General features: G+C 32.6%; 1 protein-coding gene across 1 annotated transcript in view; it reads right to left on the bottom strand.

Annotated features, from left to right (window-relative positions):
• The window catches only part of LOC134839843 (5'-AMP-activated protein kinase subunit gamma-1-like), a 94,933-nt gene that overhangs the window by 60,066 nt on the left and 16,716 nt on the right, over positions 1-18,151 (bottom strand). The gene's annotated exons all lie outside the window — the stretch shown is intronic.

Here is an 18,151-nt window from a genome sequence, read left to right on the forward strand (position 1 = left end):
TTGAGACACTGAATCGAGAAGGAGAATTGAGACACTCATAAAGTCTTTTTTGTGGTAAAAATTACCCGAGCCTGTTTCTCATGAGAAAAAAAAAATGAAACCAAAAATTTGAGAAAATTTGAGCTTATTTTTAGCTGTGGGGCATGAATCAAATTTTTTTTAAAATTGTTTTTTTTTTCTCCATATTTCAACCAAAAATAGCCGTGTTACCAGGCAAATTTAGTTGCTCAACCCTTAGTTGCTCAACCCTTTGTGCATCAAATTTTAAAAAAGTGTTTCTTTTCCATATTCTTACACAAAAATTACCGTGTTTGCAAGCAAATTCAGTTGCTCAAGCCTGTAAACTACTACTAACGCTAACCAATTTAAATAACGCTAATTTTTGCAGATATATTTTTTACTGATAACCTCGTTTCAACTGCTTTTCAAAGCTAATTTAAAAAACGATGGCTGAAAAATTAATAAAGTAATAAAAAGTAATCAGAAGCCAAGGTTTCGGTGCCAAGTTATTGTTCCGACTTTCGATACGAAAGTAACGGAATATTTGTGCTCGGGGTGGGTTTTTTTTTCTTCAGACAAATTTCGACTTTTTAACTAGCCATTTTTGACAGAACTTTTTTATATCATTCAAAAGGTATTGTTATCCTAAGCTTAAATTTGAAAAGATATTTCACCTGTGATTATTTTTCGTAAAGTTATGAGGGTTTAAAGATTGCCATTTTGGCCATTTTGACCAATTTGGGACAATTAACGCGCGATATAATGCGCGCTATTAACGCGTAAACGGAGATTTAATCCGTCTTATAAATCGTTCCAAATTGGTTGAACGAAGCTTATTTGCCATAATTGATTTGTTACAAGGAACGTAATCTATCTTTTTGTAATTTATATGGCGTGTGGGGGGATGATTTTCATAAAATTTTCAAATTTAAAAAAAAAAATTTTAATTTTATTTTATTTCATTTAGTTTTTTTATGTTATTACTGCTGCTCCATAAACCTAAAAGGCAGTCGGGACATTCAGGGCTTCGCCCTGATGCGAGCAGTCTTGTTTTAAATTCTGTTAATTTAGTATTTGGAACTTGGGTTCAATTCCGCCTGAAATTTTTGGTGGCTGAATTGATTGGATACTTTAATTGAATTGTCTGAGTTTTGTTTCGGCCTCACTGCTGAGGGCTACATTGTCCGGAATTTGAGGTTAGAAACTGTTAAGCAGCCTTGAAAGAGTAACGGTGCAATATTTGCTTTTTGTTTGATATGCAGAGAGGTCTTATACTCTTGAGTGGCTTTTAACTCAGCCTTGCGAAGGTAGATGAATATGAAACCAATTACTCTGATGTTGGTTTCATATTCATCTGCCCTGAAAGCTGCAATAATATTTCCGAGGTGAGCCTTGATTGTTACTACAAACCTATCAAAATGCTTAAAGCAAAAATTGACATAATTGATATCTTACTGAAAACTATAGTCAAAGGTTAACAGATTTTTACTAGTTTTAAAACTTCAAAAGCTAGTTAATTTCAAATTTAAGAACGCAGATTTAAAATCTGCCAACTCTTACAGATGAAATGGTAGAAACGTAGTTCAGACTCTTATATAGGTCGTAATTTTTTTTCTCGTTTTTTGTTTGGAAAAGTCTTAAGATGCTCAAATAGCAAGTGGAACCTGATCTAAACTACATTTTATGATTGGATAAATTAGATATTTTACCACTGTAAAGTATTTAATATTAACCAATCATGATCCATCTAACTAACAACCCACTTATTTGTAAGTGCTGAAATTACTTGTAATTTCAGCACCAGAGAGATTTGAATTTAACTTAGAAATTAGTTGCCTCTCCAAGAGAACTTCAGCAGTTGCAATAAGCCAGTATACTCTAGACCTATTGAGCCTAGCAGAGACTAGTTAAACACCCTGAGACTAGTAGATATAAGAGTAAGATTAGGATCGGTATTAGACTAAGAAGTTGCACGAATCTATCCGGCCGAAAATAAGATAGCGTGACGAGCAGACGGTGTACCCTATCCGAAATTACTCTATGAGTTAACCACCTCGGTTCTAACTCATCTGGTGCGACCATAAGTCTCGAACAAGACCTTAATAGCTTAGAATTAACCAAAAATGGATTAGAAATTAGACAAAACATTTTTAAAATGTTACACGACGATAATTTAATCGAAATGTCTCTACGACTCAATAGATCAAAGCCAATATTCCGAACGATAAGAGAACTACCCGGAATTGGAAGAAGACCTCGAACCAGAGACGACATACGACAAAGTAGAAACTTACCAAATAGTTATATGATAGTAAGGCAAAAGCCAACACAAACTTTTATATTTATAATCTTATTAGCAATGAATTTAGATTTTCATTTGCAAACTTAAATCTTGAAGTCAATCTTCATGATCATTTCAGGCGCTAAACAAAATATTAATATACAATAACGATTGATAAAAAGATCTCAGATCGTTCTCCTAAAATTCTGCAGTATTCTATAAAACATATTTGGAAAATATTTATTGAAAATCAAAACAAAAATTAGTAGCATGACAGTAAACTGTTAGTAATCATAAATTATCCAATTGTCCCAGCTTCATCACCTAAAACATAACAGCAATCATAATTTCACTAATATCTTTAAAACACTAAATATTTTCCTTAAACAAATTTAAACCATTTTAAACTTAAATTCACTTAATTTTCAAATCAGATCATCAAGGCTGATCCTTGGATCTTAATTCATTTTCTATTCAGTTAAAATTTAAACTTGATCATCAAGGCCTATCCTTGGATCAAAAAGAACAATTTTGTTCTCACCCAATCACTTAGCTAGTGTCTAACGACCTCAAACGTCGATTCACTATCCAACCCTTTCAAAAAAAAAACCCAAGACTAATAGAAATTTTTCAACAAAACTAACCATTCAAATTAGGATAAACAGTGAAAAACTTCGGTTATTCATCCTTCACTTGAACCCTCCTCTTATCAAGACCCAGGATAAATCGTAGACTTAGTAAGTTTAAAATAGTATCTAACGAACTACTCGCGTTCTAATTATACCTGAACCTTGTGGATCGATTTACTATTCTCCAACCCTTGAACACAATCACTACCCCTAAGTAAGATTAAGTAAGTTAACACCTTAGCTTATACTAGCCACGAGAAAGTAAAAATCATTCTTCGGAATCGATATACTTTTCTCTCCAACCCTGAACAAATAGACCCAGGTTAAGCTAACCAAAAAATCGTAAGGACTAACAATTTAAGAAAATAGAAATCATCTAACAACTTTTTGCATCCGTCATCCTAAACCTTATGTCATTTAAAAATCTAGGAAACAAACAAACAATCGTTTTGCCCAACTGTGAAATACAAAACAAAAAATACGACCTTGTAATCACACCTCACACACAAACAGTTGGATATATTAGAACAAAACGACAAACACTAAAAAGAAAAATAATAACTAAACAAAGACAAATAACACGAAAAAGATTTTCCAAAAATAGAAACGCATTTTCAGAATCAGAAGCCAGCAATTTAGACGAACTCTATAAATTAAAAGAATCTATAGATAAAAATTGCCCCATACACGATCAATTATATTTTTCTGACTCAGAAACAACTTCAAATTCATCAAAAAGAGGAAAAAGACGAATAAAAAAGCAATATAAACACAAACCAGTACATTTATACAACTGGAATCAACCAATTAGACACATCGAAAATTACCTATTAACAGTCATTAAACGAAAAAATGAGCCAAACACACACTCCAAGTGAAGATAGTCCAGATGATGACGATATCTTCCCCTTCCTCGTAGATGCACCCACTGATAGAGGACAGCATATACTTTGCAAGAATTTACTACTAAATTTATTTGAACCCGGAATCAGCCCATGTAAAGCAGATTTCCCCGATGTAAAGATCAAAAGACAAATTATTGATCACTATCTGAAAGATATATGTAATTTGACACAACACTACGGAATCTACACTATAGAATTCACCTCACCAAACCCGAATCACCGCAAATATGTAATTCAAACAGACGATCTTGACTTAGAATTTTCAAAAGTATTCTTAGAATATATTAAAAGCGTACAATATCATAACTCACAAAGAGCAAACTCCATATTTACTAACGAAGTTTTTGCAATAATATATAGTTATATTTCAATATAAGAAAAAACAGAAATTCCAAATGTCTCACCGACAGAGACATCCAAACATATAAAGGTACGACATGAAATCACACTATTTTCAACTTTTCTACATATAATTAAAGAAAATTTCACCAAAGATGATGTTTCACAACATACAAAACATGACTTACAAAAAGTTTTGGCATGGTTTATAATAGATTATTTCACACATAATATAGATTTAATTTCATAAGCAAGAAAAAATTTTAGACCTCAAAATTCAAACGATGATACCGCCATCACAGAACAGTCAGACTACGTTTGGGACCCCGAATGGTCTCATTATGCATTTATAAATATCCCACAATCAATTGCAAGCCAAGCAATAAGTACAATATCTTATATAAGAGATTATGTAAGAGTAGTACCATTAACCATTGACGCAACACCATTAAACTACAATACATTTTTACCTGATACTCGAAATAACAGTTTAAATTCGACCGTCATACACAATGAAAACCTTAATGGAACTAGAAATCTCACTCAACAAGATATTCAGACACCATCACACTTCATAAATGAAGAAATTGTCCAAACAACAACAACTACACAACAAAGTATTTCACCAATACGTCCAAATTTAACAACACCAAGAAATACAAACACTTCGCTAGCACAGGTAACCTTACAATCAACCGTTAAACCTTCGGTTGCTCCAAAATATTCACAAATGGATTACCAAACGTATAGACCCATGACAATACCGTCAAAAACACGCAGAACATTCACAAGAAACAATTTTGCGGAACATGATTATAATTATACACATTCATCAAAAACAAACTATCCTCCACGAAATAATAATAATAATAATCAAATCAGACCTCGATATTGGAATAATCCAATGGCAACAACCAATTCAGTAAATTTTCAAGCTAATCCACATCCTCCACAGGATCATAGTGAAAATTACCCATTCTTTCAACAGAATAAAAATAAAAAACAAGCACCTCATCAAACGGATTACCTATCCTCTGATGATGATCATTTACAACCAGATATATTTGCACCATATACCCAAGAATATCGCGGACAAGGAATACAGAAACCATATACACATCATAGAAATTTTTCTCCACACCAGGTAGATACACAAAACCAACAACCAATACAAATGCAAAACCCGATTAATACACAATCTTTTCAACCAATTCAGCCACAAAACCCAATGATTACACACTCATATCAACCAACACAAATGCAAAATGAAATACCACTTCCATATTATCTTCAACAACACGAAATAACAAAAAATCAACTTTCTAATTTTTCACAAACGCCAAATGCAGCAGAATCATTACAAATGACAATGAATCCATACCTTATGGGTGGATCATCAATAACATCAAACAAACCATTAATGGTATTCACAGGAACAGACCCTGAATATTCTGTAGAAGATTATTTAAATGCAGTAACAGCAAATTTAATTTTAAATATAGGACCTGAACCAATTAATACGCCACTACATCAAAACTGGATACATCGACGCACAGCGTTGATACAGACAACCCTAGACGGCGCAGCCCAAAAATGGTTTTCAGTATTGCCTATAGAAATAAAATCAAATTGGAAGAGATTTACACAAGAATTTTCAAAAATGTTTGACTCCGAAAGAAATAAACAACAACAAAGAGTTTTATGTAATGAAATTCGCAGATTACCAAATGAAACCATCAAACAATTAGCAGTACGTATCGAAACACTAGTTCGAAAAGCATATTCATTAAATACACACGATTATAAAAACACAAAAATGACAGAAATCTTAAGGATGACCTTAACACCTCAATTAAGGAAAATAGCAATAAAAAAGAGAGCATCCCATCCCTCCTCAATTCGAGAGCCCGATTTAGATTTTCCAAAACTAGTAGACAAGCTAGAGCAAGCGGAAATCACAATGAAACTTGAAGAAACAGAAAATCTGAAATTACAATATGTTAATCGAATTGAAACAAATACCACAAATATCAATAATATACAGGATTCAGATACAGACCTCGTTGAAAAAATCACTGAAATACTCAATATTTATGAAAAACACCCAAACTTTAAAGGCAAACCATCTTTCAAAAAATGGTGTAATTATTGCCGACGATACGGACATAGTATTTCCGAATGTAGACAAAAACAACAGGACAATCAAAACAAACCTCAAAAATATAAAGAACCGAATAAATCATTCTATCAATACATGAAGAAAGATCAAAATCTACCGAACAAAAATGTATACAGCAACAACAGTTCAGGAAAACCACTACCGAACAATACCAACTACACGAGAAATCAATCACCATATAACTCAAGTGATAGAGGAAGATCACCAGAACGAAGAAATACACAAAATTCGTCACAAAATCATTACAATAGACCAAATAGTCGAAATAACTACTCCAGATCAAATTCAAATACAACACAATTTGTTTCTAGATCTAATTCCCAATCAAGAAATAATTACTATCCAAACAATCAATCACGAAATTCATCATACAATAAAAATAGAAACTACTCCAATAATCGGAATAGAAGTTATTCAAACAACCGAAACCAGAATTACCCGAACAATCGATCAAGGAATAACTCATACAATAGATCAAACTATAACAGACCAAACAATAATTATCAAAACAGATCACGAAATAATTCACAAAATCGACATTCAAGTTATAATAATCGTTATAGAAATTATTCCCAATCACCACACAGGAATAATAACCATTATAATAATTCTAACAATCGCCACAGAAGTAGTACACCTAAACATCAAAGAAATATTAATCAAGTACAATCAAACCCAGAAACAACATCAGACCCCCCAGGTATTGATGACACAGGAAATAACGAACTACAACTAAATCAAATAAACTGTGAATCATCAGATTCAGAAAGTGATACAGAAAACACTACCTCCATAAATATGATAACAATCGAAAATGACTACGAACCTATTATATATGAACAACTTTTTTCATCACATATATACGAAAATCAATTAGAACTCCTTCACAATTATTATTTTGAACCCATCCATTCTACACAAACGGCACAAGAAACTAACGAAATTAACACTACAAATCAATCCAATGAAAATAATAAAACAAAATGCTTGAATACAAATCACATCTATCAAAATATACAAAAAGAACAACCCAAAGAAAAAATTTGGACAAAACCATTTCTTTTAGAAAGTCCAAGAAGCAAAGAATTTCAACCACCAGATCTTGAAATTGATTTTTTAATTGATTCAGGAGCAGAATCAAACATAATAAACATTCCCACATGGAATGAGATAAAATCACTACACCCAAAGCTAACGCCCCTTAAAACATCCAGTAAACTATCAACAGCACAAGGATCAACATTAGTAAACTATGGAAAAATTCAATTATTTCTTCTCCCCACAAGAACAATTTAAACAAATATTCCATATCACTGATATTAAACACAATATCATTGGAATACCATTTATTTCTAAATATATACCAACAATCATCATTTTGAATAGTAAAATACTAATCAAAGATAAATACACAAAAACAAAAGACACATCCCTAACATTTTTTCAAAGATTAAATAAACAACCACCATTCTTTTCAAAATTTTATCCGATATATAATCAACAAAGAAAACACCTGAAACCACTATCAGGAAACATATATAATTTTTCAATAAAACAAGTTCACCAATATGATAAAAAACAAAACAAACAACAACTCTATATGTCAGATTTTGAATTCAAACCTATCCATAAGTTTTTCAAAATCACAATTTCATCCATAAAATATTTGAAAAACTCGAATTCAGATATTATTTCTCTACATGCATACAACAATACACCCTATCAAGTAACATTACCTTTAGGACTTTTAGGCTATTGCGAAACCAACGCTACGATATCACCAATACATGAAAAAGCATACAGCGTAAATAATATACTCCAATTATTAGATATTTGTCAATCTACAATTCTTAATGAAGAATTATACATAAATAATATAATAAGTAATGAAAAAAGAAATACAGATTATTTCACAAAAACTCCATATTTCAAACCTACATTCAACATAAGTAACTACACAGAGACTCAACAGAAGTTTTTAACAATGTTTAACTTTCAACATTCACAAATAACACAAGACGAATTTGATAAATTAGCCAAACAGCTAATAAAATATTCATCAGTCTATGCAACATCTAAATTTGATGTTGGCAAAATCAGTTCATCACTACATTTCCCATTAAAACCTGACGCAGTTTTCAAAAAACAAAGAGCAAGTAAAGTACCAATTCATTTACACGATAAAGTGAACAGATTACTTGATATTTTAGAACAATACAATATAATCTCACCGGTAAACAAAGAAGAACAACCAAAAGGTAACACATTTATCAACCCTGTTATCATCCTAGCAAAAGGAGAATCATTAAAAATAGTTCTAGACGCTAGATACCTTAATTCACTAATAGACGAATCAAAATGCAATTGGCCTATTGAACCAATACAAGTTATTTTAACAAAAAAAAACAGAAAATACTTTACAACCGCAGATATGAATAGTGCATATAATCAAATGCCACTAGATGAACAATCGCGACGCTTAACACAATTTGTTATTGGAAATCAGCAATATGAATTCAACCGCCTATTCTATGGAATATCCATAGGACCAGCAGCATTTTCAGCTTTTATGAGCAAAATTTTTAGACCACAAATACTAAAGAAAAACGCAATCACTTATTTAGACGATGTTTTTATGCAATCACAGACAAAAGAAGAAATGTTTAAAGTTTTAGAACATTATCACAAAATACTTCAGAACGAAAATCTGAAGGCCGCCCCCGATAAATCACACTTCTTTTTAACACGAGTTAAATTCTTAGGACATAATATAGAAAGAAAAACAATTACCCCATTAAAATCACGCATTGATGCTATTCAAAAACTCCAACCACCAACAAACAAAAAGAAAATCCAAGAATTCCTTGGAATGTTAAATTTTTTAAGTAAATATGTCTATAAAATGCAATTATACCTAAGACCATTTTATAATATACTTAGACAACAAAATAATTTTGAATGGAACACAGAACATCAAGCACAATTTGAAGAAATTAAAAAACTCCTAACTGAACAAATTTCGAATACAATTCGTGGTCCAAATCAACCATTCTATGGAATGTGCGATGCTTCGAATTTTGGCATCGGCGCAGCATTATTACAATCACACAATGGCACAAACAAAATGAATCTTATATCAGCAAATTCTCGATTATTCACTGAAGCAGAGCTACGACTCTCAACTCTAATGAGAGAGTGTACAGCTATAATATATACACTAACAGAATATGAATTTCTGATACTTGGATCAAAACATCCAACAGTTCTTTTCACAGATCACAAACCAATCATTTTTCTCTTTACACAAAAATCTAATCCAAATCACCGAGTTTATAGATTTCAACTAATTCTAATGAACTTCCCAAACTTACATATAGTTTGGACAACAGGAAAAATTCTTGCATTACCAGACACATTAAGTCGAAATACACCACCTGAATTACTTACAAATACCCAAAAATATAAAATTCTACCTTGCAGAAAACGAAACATCACCCCGACTAGAATGCAAATATGCAGTAAAAACTGACGTTGAACAACCACAGATAAACAATCTACAACACTTCCCACTCTATTTAGATTGCCAAAATAATCACTACGAAGTTGATCTACTTGGAACATCAACTTTCAAACCAATTCCATACTCGCAATGGATAAAAAATAACACCCAACAAAGAAGAGTAAAACAACACTCGCATAAAAAAGACTTTTTTCAATTAATTGAAAAAGAAAACCTAACTGATAAAATAAATTTATCAGGACCACAAACAAACGATTCAAAATACACAATAAACCAAGTATTTGACCTCCATGACCCACTTGATACAATTCCTTTATCTAAATTAGAAATAGAAAACATTTTTCTCCCCCCAACAGATAAAATTACAATTAATACTTTGAAACAATATCAAAATCTTGACCCAGTAATTAGACAACTAAAATCATGGCACAAATATAAAACTAAACCCGTCAAGGCAGATACAACTATTTTAGGAAATAAAACACTCCTCCGATATTTTCGAAAATTCAATAATACAACAATTAACGAAAACACAGACCTTCTAGAATACAAATTAAATGAATCTACAGTTCCCTGTCTCCCTCTAAGTATGATTCTTATAGCTTTTAATATTTCACATACACAAAACATTAAAGGACACTCTGGATCAGAGAAAACATATTCAAATTTCATACAAAACTTTTATTTTCCAAATGCACCAATTTGGATAAAAGTACTATGCAATGATTGTATAGTATGTCAGCTAAATAAACCTTATCCAAATCAAAAACAAATAGCACAAAAACAAGATTTTAAAGGACAAAGTTTGTACTTTAACCACCGTATTTCATTTGATACAAAAGGACCAATTTCACCCTCATCCGAAGGAAACTCCTACATTATGGTAATTGTTGACGCGTTTACACATTATGTAGCACTTAACCCAGTACCACATTGTAACGCTTATTATGCTTACACAACACTATATGAACACTGGATAGCCAAGTTCGGACTACCAGAAATTCTAGTTACAGATAACGGTACAGAATTCATAAATAATGAAATTATCACACTATGTCATCTATATAACATCAAACACAAACCACGTACATCTCACGCACCTTGGACAAACGGCTTAGTTGAAGGTATGAACCGTTCACTACAAGAATATCTTAGATGTATCATCAATGGAAATGATACAAGATAAACCGAATGGTCAGCAGATGTAAAACTATTTCCCTTAGCATATAATTCACAAATCACGACAACTCTAGGAATGTCACCATATGAAATGGTTTTTAATCAAAAGCCACGCAAACCGATTATGTTTACAGCAAACTCTCATAAAAATGCACAAAGTTATTGTCAACCGAATAAAGAATCAATTTGTTACAACTTACCTTTACATACACACGATGAAGATCATTTTCATCACCCACAAATTCTTAAATTAGCCTCCGGTACACACACCGAATGGATTTTAAACAGAGATAAAAAACACAATGAAATTTACCAAAAAGTAACAAAAAAGTTGTTACAAAGACAAAACATTAATGAACAAATAAATTCACGCTTTACACCAGCCTCCGATTTAAAAATTGGAACATTTGTTTTAATACCCAATTTTAACACTCAAAAAGGAATCTCTAAAAAACTACAACCCCTTCGTAAAGGACCATACCAAATAATTGCCAAACCCACTGATGTCACATATAAAATTACCGACTCAGACAAAAAAGAAATTGTTCAACACCGAAACAACCTATTACCTTATTACCCAAAAGAGTACGCACTACGCGAACTAACTCAATTATATTCTTTCACAGGTTTAAAAGTTATTCAAAATTATCCACATACGGAAAATAAAACAAAGGAACAACATGACATTCACCTCGAAAACCAAAATAAAAAATCAACTACAACAAAAAACAATACAAAAAAGCTAGATCAAAATACACCACAAAAAGAAAGAAAAAATAGAAAAATGATAGAAAAAATAATACCTCAAGAACAAATCGACAAATCAGAACATAGAGAGTCATCACGACTTAGAAATCAACCACGTAAAAACTATAAAACATTCATTCCACAATCTAAAATATTAAAGAAAGTCGAATTTCAAAAACAGCTTTAAATTTATATTTAATAATTTTTGCACCTCTGAAATATTTTGAACTTTCATTTTTCAAAATAACATGCTGACAAATACGCAACGATTCTAGTTCATAATTAGCCAATAGGATTCATCCAATCCGTCACCTTCTCTAACTCTAACACAGATCAACTAGACGAACGATATTAAACTCCAGGCATATCTATAACTATAACTTTGCGACCTCCAGGTCAAAAATAAGCAAACCATTCCAACTTGACAACTAAAATAAATATCACCATAATATCATAACCCTCCCTTATCTAATAAACCAAAGATCAACAATATTTCCCCAACTCAGACCTCAAATACCCCCCAAACAAATATGTTAAATTAGCCTAAAGTAAAAGAACGACCATTTTAATTAGCCTAAAGTATAAAAATCTCAAAAATACCCCAGATCATTTGACAAATGAAAATAAAGACAAAGAAGACCTCCCGATCACCATAAAATTTTCCCCCAACAATTTTTCACGAAACTCGACCCACTTGTCAAAAAACCAATAAATAAAATAATTCGACCACACTTGAAAATTGCCTCAAACAACAAAAAATATTCGATCGAGAAGCCACTTCTTAAATGCTCTTCTCTCGACCAGTTACCATAATTCTAAACATTCTCGCAAACTTTTTCACAATATTTGAACCTTTCATCATATTTCTTTTTGATACCTTTGAATCTTTTATAATAATCTTAATCATTTTTTGCAATATTTTTTTAATTTTCTATTCCATATTTGAACTATACCTCCAGCTTTCAAAAGCTATTGACTATATCCACAGGTACGATTCACAAAACTTATCTAAATGATACGAACCATTTTTAGTAGAACAGATATTTTTTTACTATTTGTAATTTTTATAACATTTCTATCATCCCTCATCTTGACAATATGCAAATGTATAAAGAAAGAAATTATCACATTCGCCCTAGCAACAATCCTCCTAATACTTTTTCTAGAAGAATACTACAATAAACATAAATTTTTTCACTAAAAGAATAGATCAAAAACCATCAAAAATTGCTAACCAACAATCACACAGTCAGTCTTCACCGACATCATCCCAGGAAAACCCGACACCACCTTCAACTACCCAAAACCCCCAAACATCTACACGAATTTCTTTTCAAGATAACCCATATACCTTTGAAGAACGACACGCTCGCTTATCAGAACCACTAGAACCAGTTCAACGACAAGCACCTCTAAGCGAACCAACATATAACTTATACCCAACACTACCACAAGAATTAAGTAGAATACGAAAACCTAGTCAAAACCAAAATACAGTCGAAATAAATAGACAAATTTTACATCCTCGACGAAACAAATTTTCAAACTCCCCGAGTTCATTTTGATATACCTCAATCCCCATCACAAAGTACACCAGAAAACCCCATTGGTATATTACCAGAAACCCCTACGCTTCTTTCACAACGAAGCACCTCAAGCCTACCATCAGATTACTTAGGTTCAACACCAACATCTGAACAAATACGTGAAAATCCCTTTAACCCTACAAACCAAACATCACGACTACCATACTGGACAACACATTCATTCACACAAGGTGAACCAAATTTAATCAATGATCCAATAGATATTTCTACGGATACAACAACATCCTCATCACTACCAGAAACATTATCACTACTATCAACACCATCAATAAGCCAGATTTCACCACCACCTTTTAACTTAAATTTCCCAAATAACCTCGACGCTAGATATCGAGAACAATCATCAACAAATATTCCTTTAAGACTAGACTGGAATACATTCACAGCACCTCCACCATTATTTGGACAACACCTAGAAAGTAACCGACTCCACAACTGGGCACTAAATAGAATACAATATAGACAAGACATTCACGAAGACATTCGTGCTAATAACATCCAAATACTCCAACAGAATAGTCTACAATTAAAATTTGAAATCACGGTTAAATTAAACAACATTACTCAACATCCCTATCCATTAAATCCACCAAATATAACAGCTCAATCCCTACCACCACCATTTATAACAACTGAAGTAAAATACAAATACGACAGATATACCAAAAAGACAATTGGTTACATCACATTTTATAACCCATACTCAGGATTGTCATACACATGTATATTCTAAAAATTTTAATTTTTCTCCAACTCTTTTTTCTAATAACCTCAAATGAAAACATATACCCTTCCCCCCGCACAGGACCCCATGATTTATTAGTAACACATTACGATTGTGACGAAAACGAACAAAAAACATTACACAAATATGCAATAAATCAAGTATCACAATGCGAAACAGAACCACAAGCTATAGAAACAACAAATGTAATAGCCCAACTTTATTCAAAAGCCCGAGCAACAACAGTTAAAGGATATAAATTCACAGCGACATTTTCCGAAAAGAAAGTACATTGTTCACAAGTCTCAAATGGAAATAAAAACCGACTTGACCACGAATCATTCTACCAAAGTAATATCGAACGACTTCTACATCTCAATCCCGAAGATTGTAAAAACGAGTTACTAAGACTCAATATCACAAGAAATAAAAACACTGATAGAAAATTAGTATATTTCAAAGTTTTTGCAGATTCTGTACATCAAGCAGAACTTGAAAGATATCAAGGACATACAAAATTAGATGAAAAATACCCATAAAACGGCGCACACGGAAGATTAACTTATGATATACACGATAAACACTGGATACCACACATTGGTATAAATGACCCATCAAACTGCAAAGCAGACACAAAAAATAAAGGATATCAAGAAATCATGTTTTTTGATTGGAAAATACAACTCGAAAAAATACAACTCATACGCGATTTATCAGACAACACAATGATCTATCAAGGAATTAGATTACCTTGTAAAAACGACCAAGGCTATTGTGACCCTACAACACGAACACAAGCAACAATTGTTTGGTTCCCTGAAGACACATGTACAACATTTCAAGTAGCAAAAATACACGCTCGTATGATAAAATTTCACGAAAAATATTTCATACAATCAATTCCATATGAACAAGTCCATACATCACGAAGACAAAGTTCTAATTTTAGAAACATACACAATATAGAAAATAAATTGACACGTTTTCAAATATATCAAGAAACAGAACTTGCATGTAAATTTAGAAATCCACTTCACAAAACACAATACTCCGAGATATTAGTTGAATACGAAAAAGGATTCGACATGACCACTGGAAAAGTAAAAATCGACCCATACGCCACAAGTCACCCTATAAACGAAGGAACATCATATATACCAGTTGATTTTCAAAAAAGTAAAAATCAACCTGGTGGACATCTAAAGCCCCATGACACTAGAAGCACACGTTTACAAGAATTATCACTAATGAATAGTACATATTTCGGTAACATCCACTATGATATTCACCTAGATATGAAATTAGACTACACAATTAGCCGAATTTTTCAAGAAATGTCACTATCTGAATTAGAAACACTTCACCAGCTATGCGAATTAGAAAGGACACAAATCCTACAATCACTTGCACTAGCAGTATTAAAAATACCCTACGCAGGATATTTACTATCAGGAAATAGATCAAATTTTTTAGATTATGAAGGAAACATTTTATGGTTTTATACCTGTACCAAAAAAGTATCACCACTATATGTTTTTGAAGATAAACGATGCTATAAAAGAATCCCTATCTTTTATAAGAATAAAGTACACTTCGTTGACACACTTTCAAGACGAACCTATTTCTGGGATACCGCAGTCCCATGTGGATCAGAAAATAGCCACAATGAAGTACAACTGAACCCTGATGAAGATAAATATTATCTTCTTACTCCATATCCCACATTAATGCAATCACTCAAAAAATTTTCACCTGAAAGCATTAGAGCTATTGTTCGAAACCCAAATATTGACTTACAATCAATTGGAATATATTCAAAATCCGATATACAACATCACATTAGAACACAACAATTCCAAGAATTATTAACACAAATGGACACGATACAAAGACAATCAATTGACCAAAACTTACGCAAACTTGCCGAAACAGCAGGATTTGCAGATATTTATACACAAGACTATAGCGGACATTTTAAAGACATTAAAGACTATATATATCTAAACGCTGAAAAATACCGACCACAAGATATTTCACCTATAAATATTTTTAGCTTTGTCACACTAAAAAATGAAATTCTCGATTTTCTAGGATGGCCCTACTACATCTTAGAAAAATTGACTATTTTATACGCAATGTTTAACTTTATAGGATTTCTTTTTTCGCTTTTAAAAGGAATCTATAATACATGCGCTATACACACACAAGTAAATAGACAAGCAAGTGTAGCACGCATACTATTTGCAAGATTTTTTGGAATTTTTTCATCATCAATAAACAAAATTCTTTTAGATGCACAAATAAAGGAATACAACACAAAAATAGCAACAAGACAGAACACATACGACGAAGAACATAACAATGTAGACATTACGCCTACAGCACCACAGTTACCACCACTACCACATAACCATCCATTATCACTAGTCCCACGAAATTTTCGAATTTTAGCAATAACAAATAATTCAAATTTTAGACCAACTATATCACAAAGTCCCATTCAACATATAATGACACAACATTCACTAGATGAAAATACATACGAACAAATCATAGAACAACCCCATACCACCGCTTTTCAGTCTCAAAATAATAATTTTTTTAGCCCACGATGAGCCGACAACTTGGATCCCTACACCGCTCAAACTCACACCCAACCAACCTCAACACTCCAATTACAATAATTCCACTTTTTGCTTTCCCACCACCCGATTTCCCAACCAATAATATAACATCAGGCATGAATTCAGACACTAATTCACACATCTCAGTTTTATACTCCATCTCACAACTCAATAACCCAGATATTGAAACCCCTGACGAATTTGCAGACTCTGAACAATCTCCATCCAATAATTTTCAAACCAATCCCTCAGTTTTTTCGAAACCCCCTTTTCAACCAATCCCACCATATAACCCACTCCCATCCATTTCTACACCCTCCTATGCTTCACAAGTTACCCCAACCTACTCTTCACTTCATTCAGATCGATCATCCAATTCTCCAGACACCCCCCAAATCTCCCAAGAACTAGATAATTTTATCACCTTACAACAACAACCCTTCCACCTTGAAAACCCCACTATAAATCAGATTTCATCCACAATAGAATCATCAAACCCACCTACCCCTACACCCTCTTCAGCTTATACCGCATCATTAGCACCATCATCCACATCCACCGAATCATCAATTAGCACTAATAGAGCTTACCGCACTTTCAAAAGAAAATTCCCAAACCATCCATTTCCAACAAAACCAGGAACAGCCCGTGAATATATTAATCATCCAAATCACACTAACACGAAAGAATTTTTAGCAATCACCTTACCTTCATTTCCACAGTATACTTTGAACACCCCTACAGATACTAACGATACACGTAGCTTTGTAGATGAACAAGTTTTAATGCCTACACTTCATTGGACATCATATTATCATTTTACTAACCCCCTTTGCCTACCTTTATCTAATACTCACATCGATATAGAACGAAATCAAGATATGCTATATCGACTCACTACACCACTAACACATAGACAATTTACTTACATCGGATATAAAAAATCACTAAAAACATACACTGCACCCCGAGCTAACGAATATACGCTAGAATATTACGATCATAACATCATCCGAACTAACCAAGACCAATTTTTAGATGATGATCGCTTCGCTAACCCACAAATCACAGAAAAATTTTTCATCCAAGTACCATATGTTTTTACACTCAATATATTTGATCGCAAATTCGACCACATCATTTCTGAAGCACTAACCGACACACAAGCTTACGAAAGTTTTAAAGAAAGATTTCAATTATTTTCACTAACCTTTCATTTCCTTGCACCACATGAACGAGAATTGCACTGCTCACATGACATTATGTTACGCACTAAACAAACCCACACATATACATATTACCGCTTTATACAAAATCACTTTGACCTACACACTCCATCAAGACAACCACACCATCGTTTTCAATTTATTAACTCTAAATACACATCACCATTTTTTCTTCACCAACTTCACATATT

The sequence above is a fragment of the Symsagittifera roscoffensis genome, chromosome 2, assembly GCF_963678635.1.
Source record: "Symsagittifera roscoffensis chromosome 2, txSymRosc1.1, whole genome shotgun sequence".
NCBI lineage: Eukaryota > Metazoa > Xenacoelomorpha > Acoela > Convolutidae > Symsagittifera > Symsagittifera roscoffensis.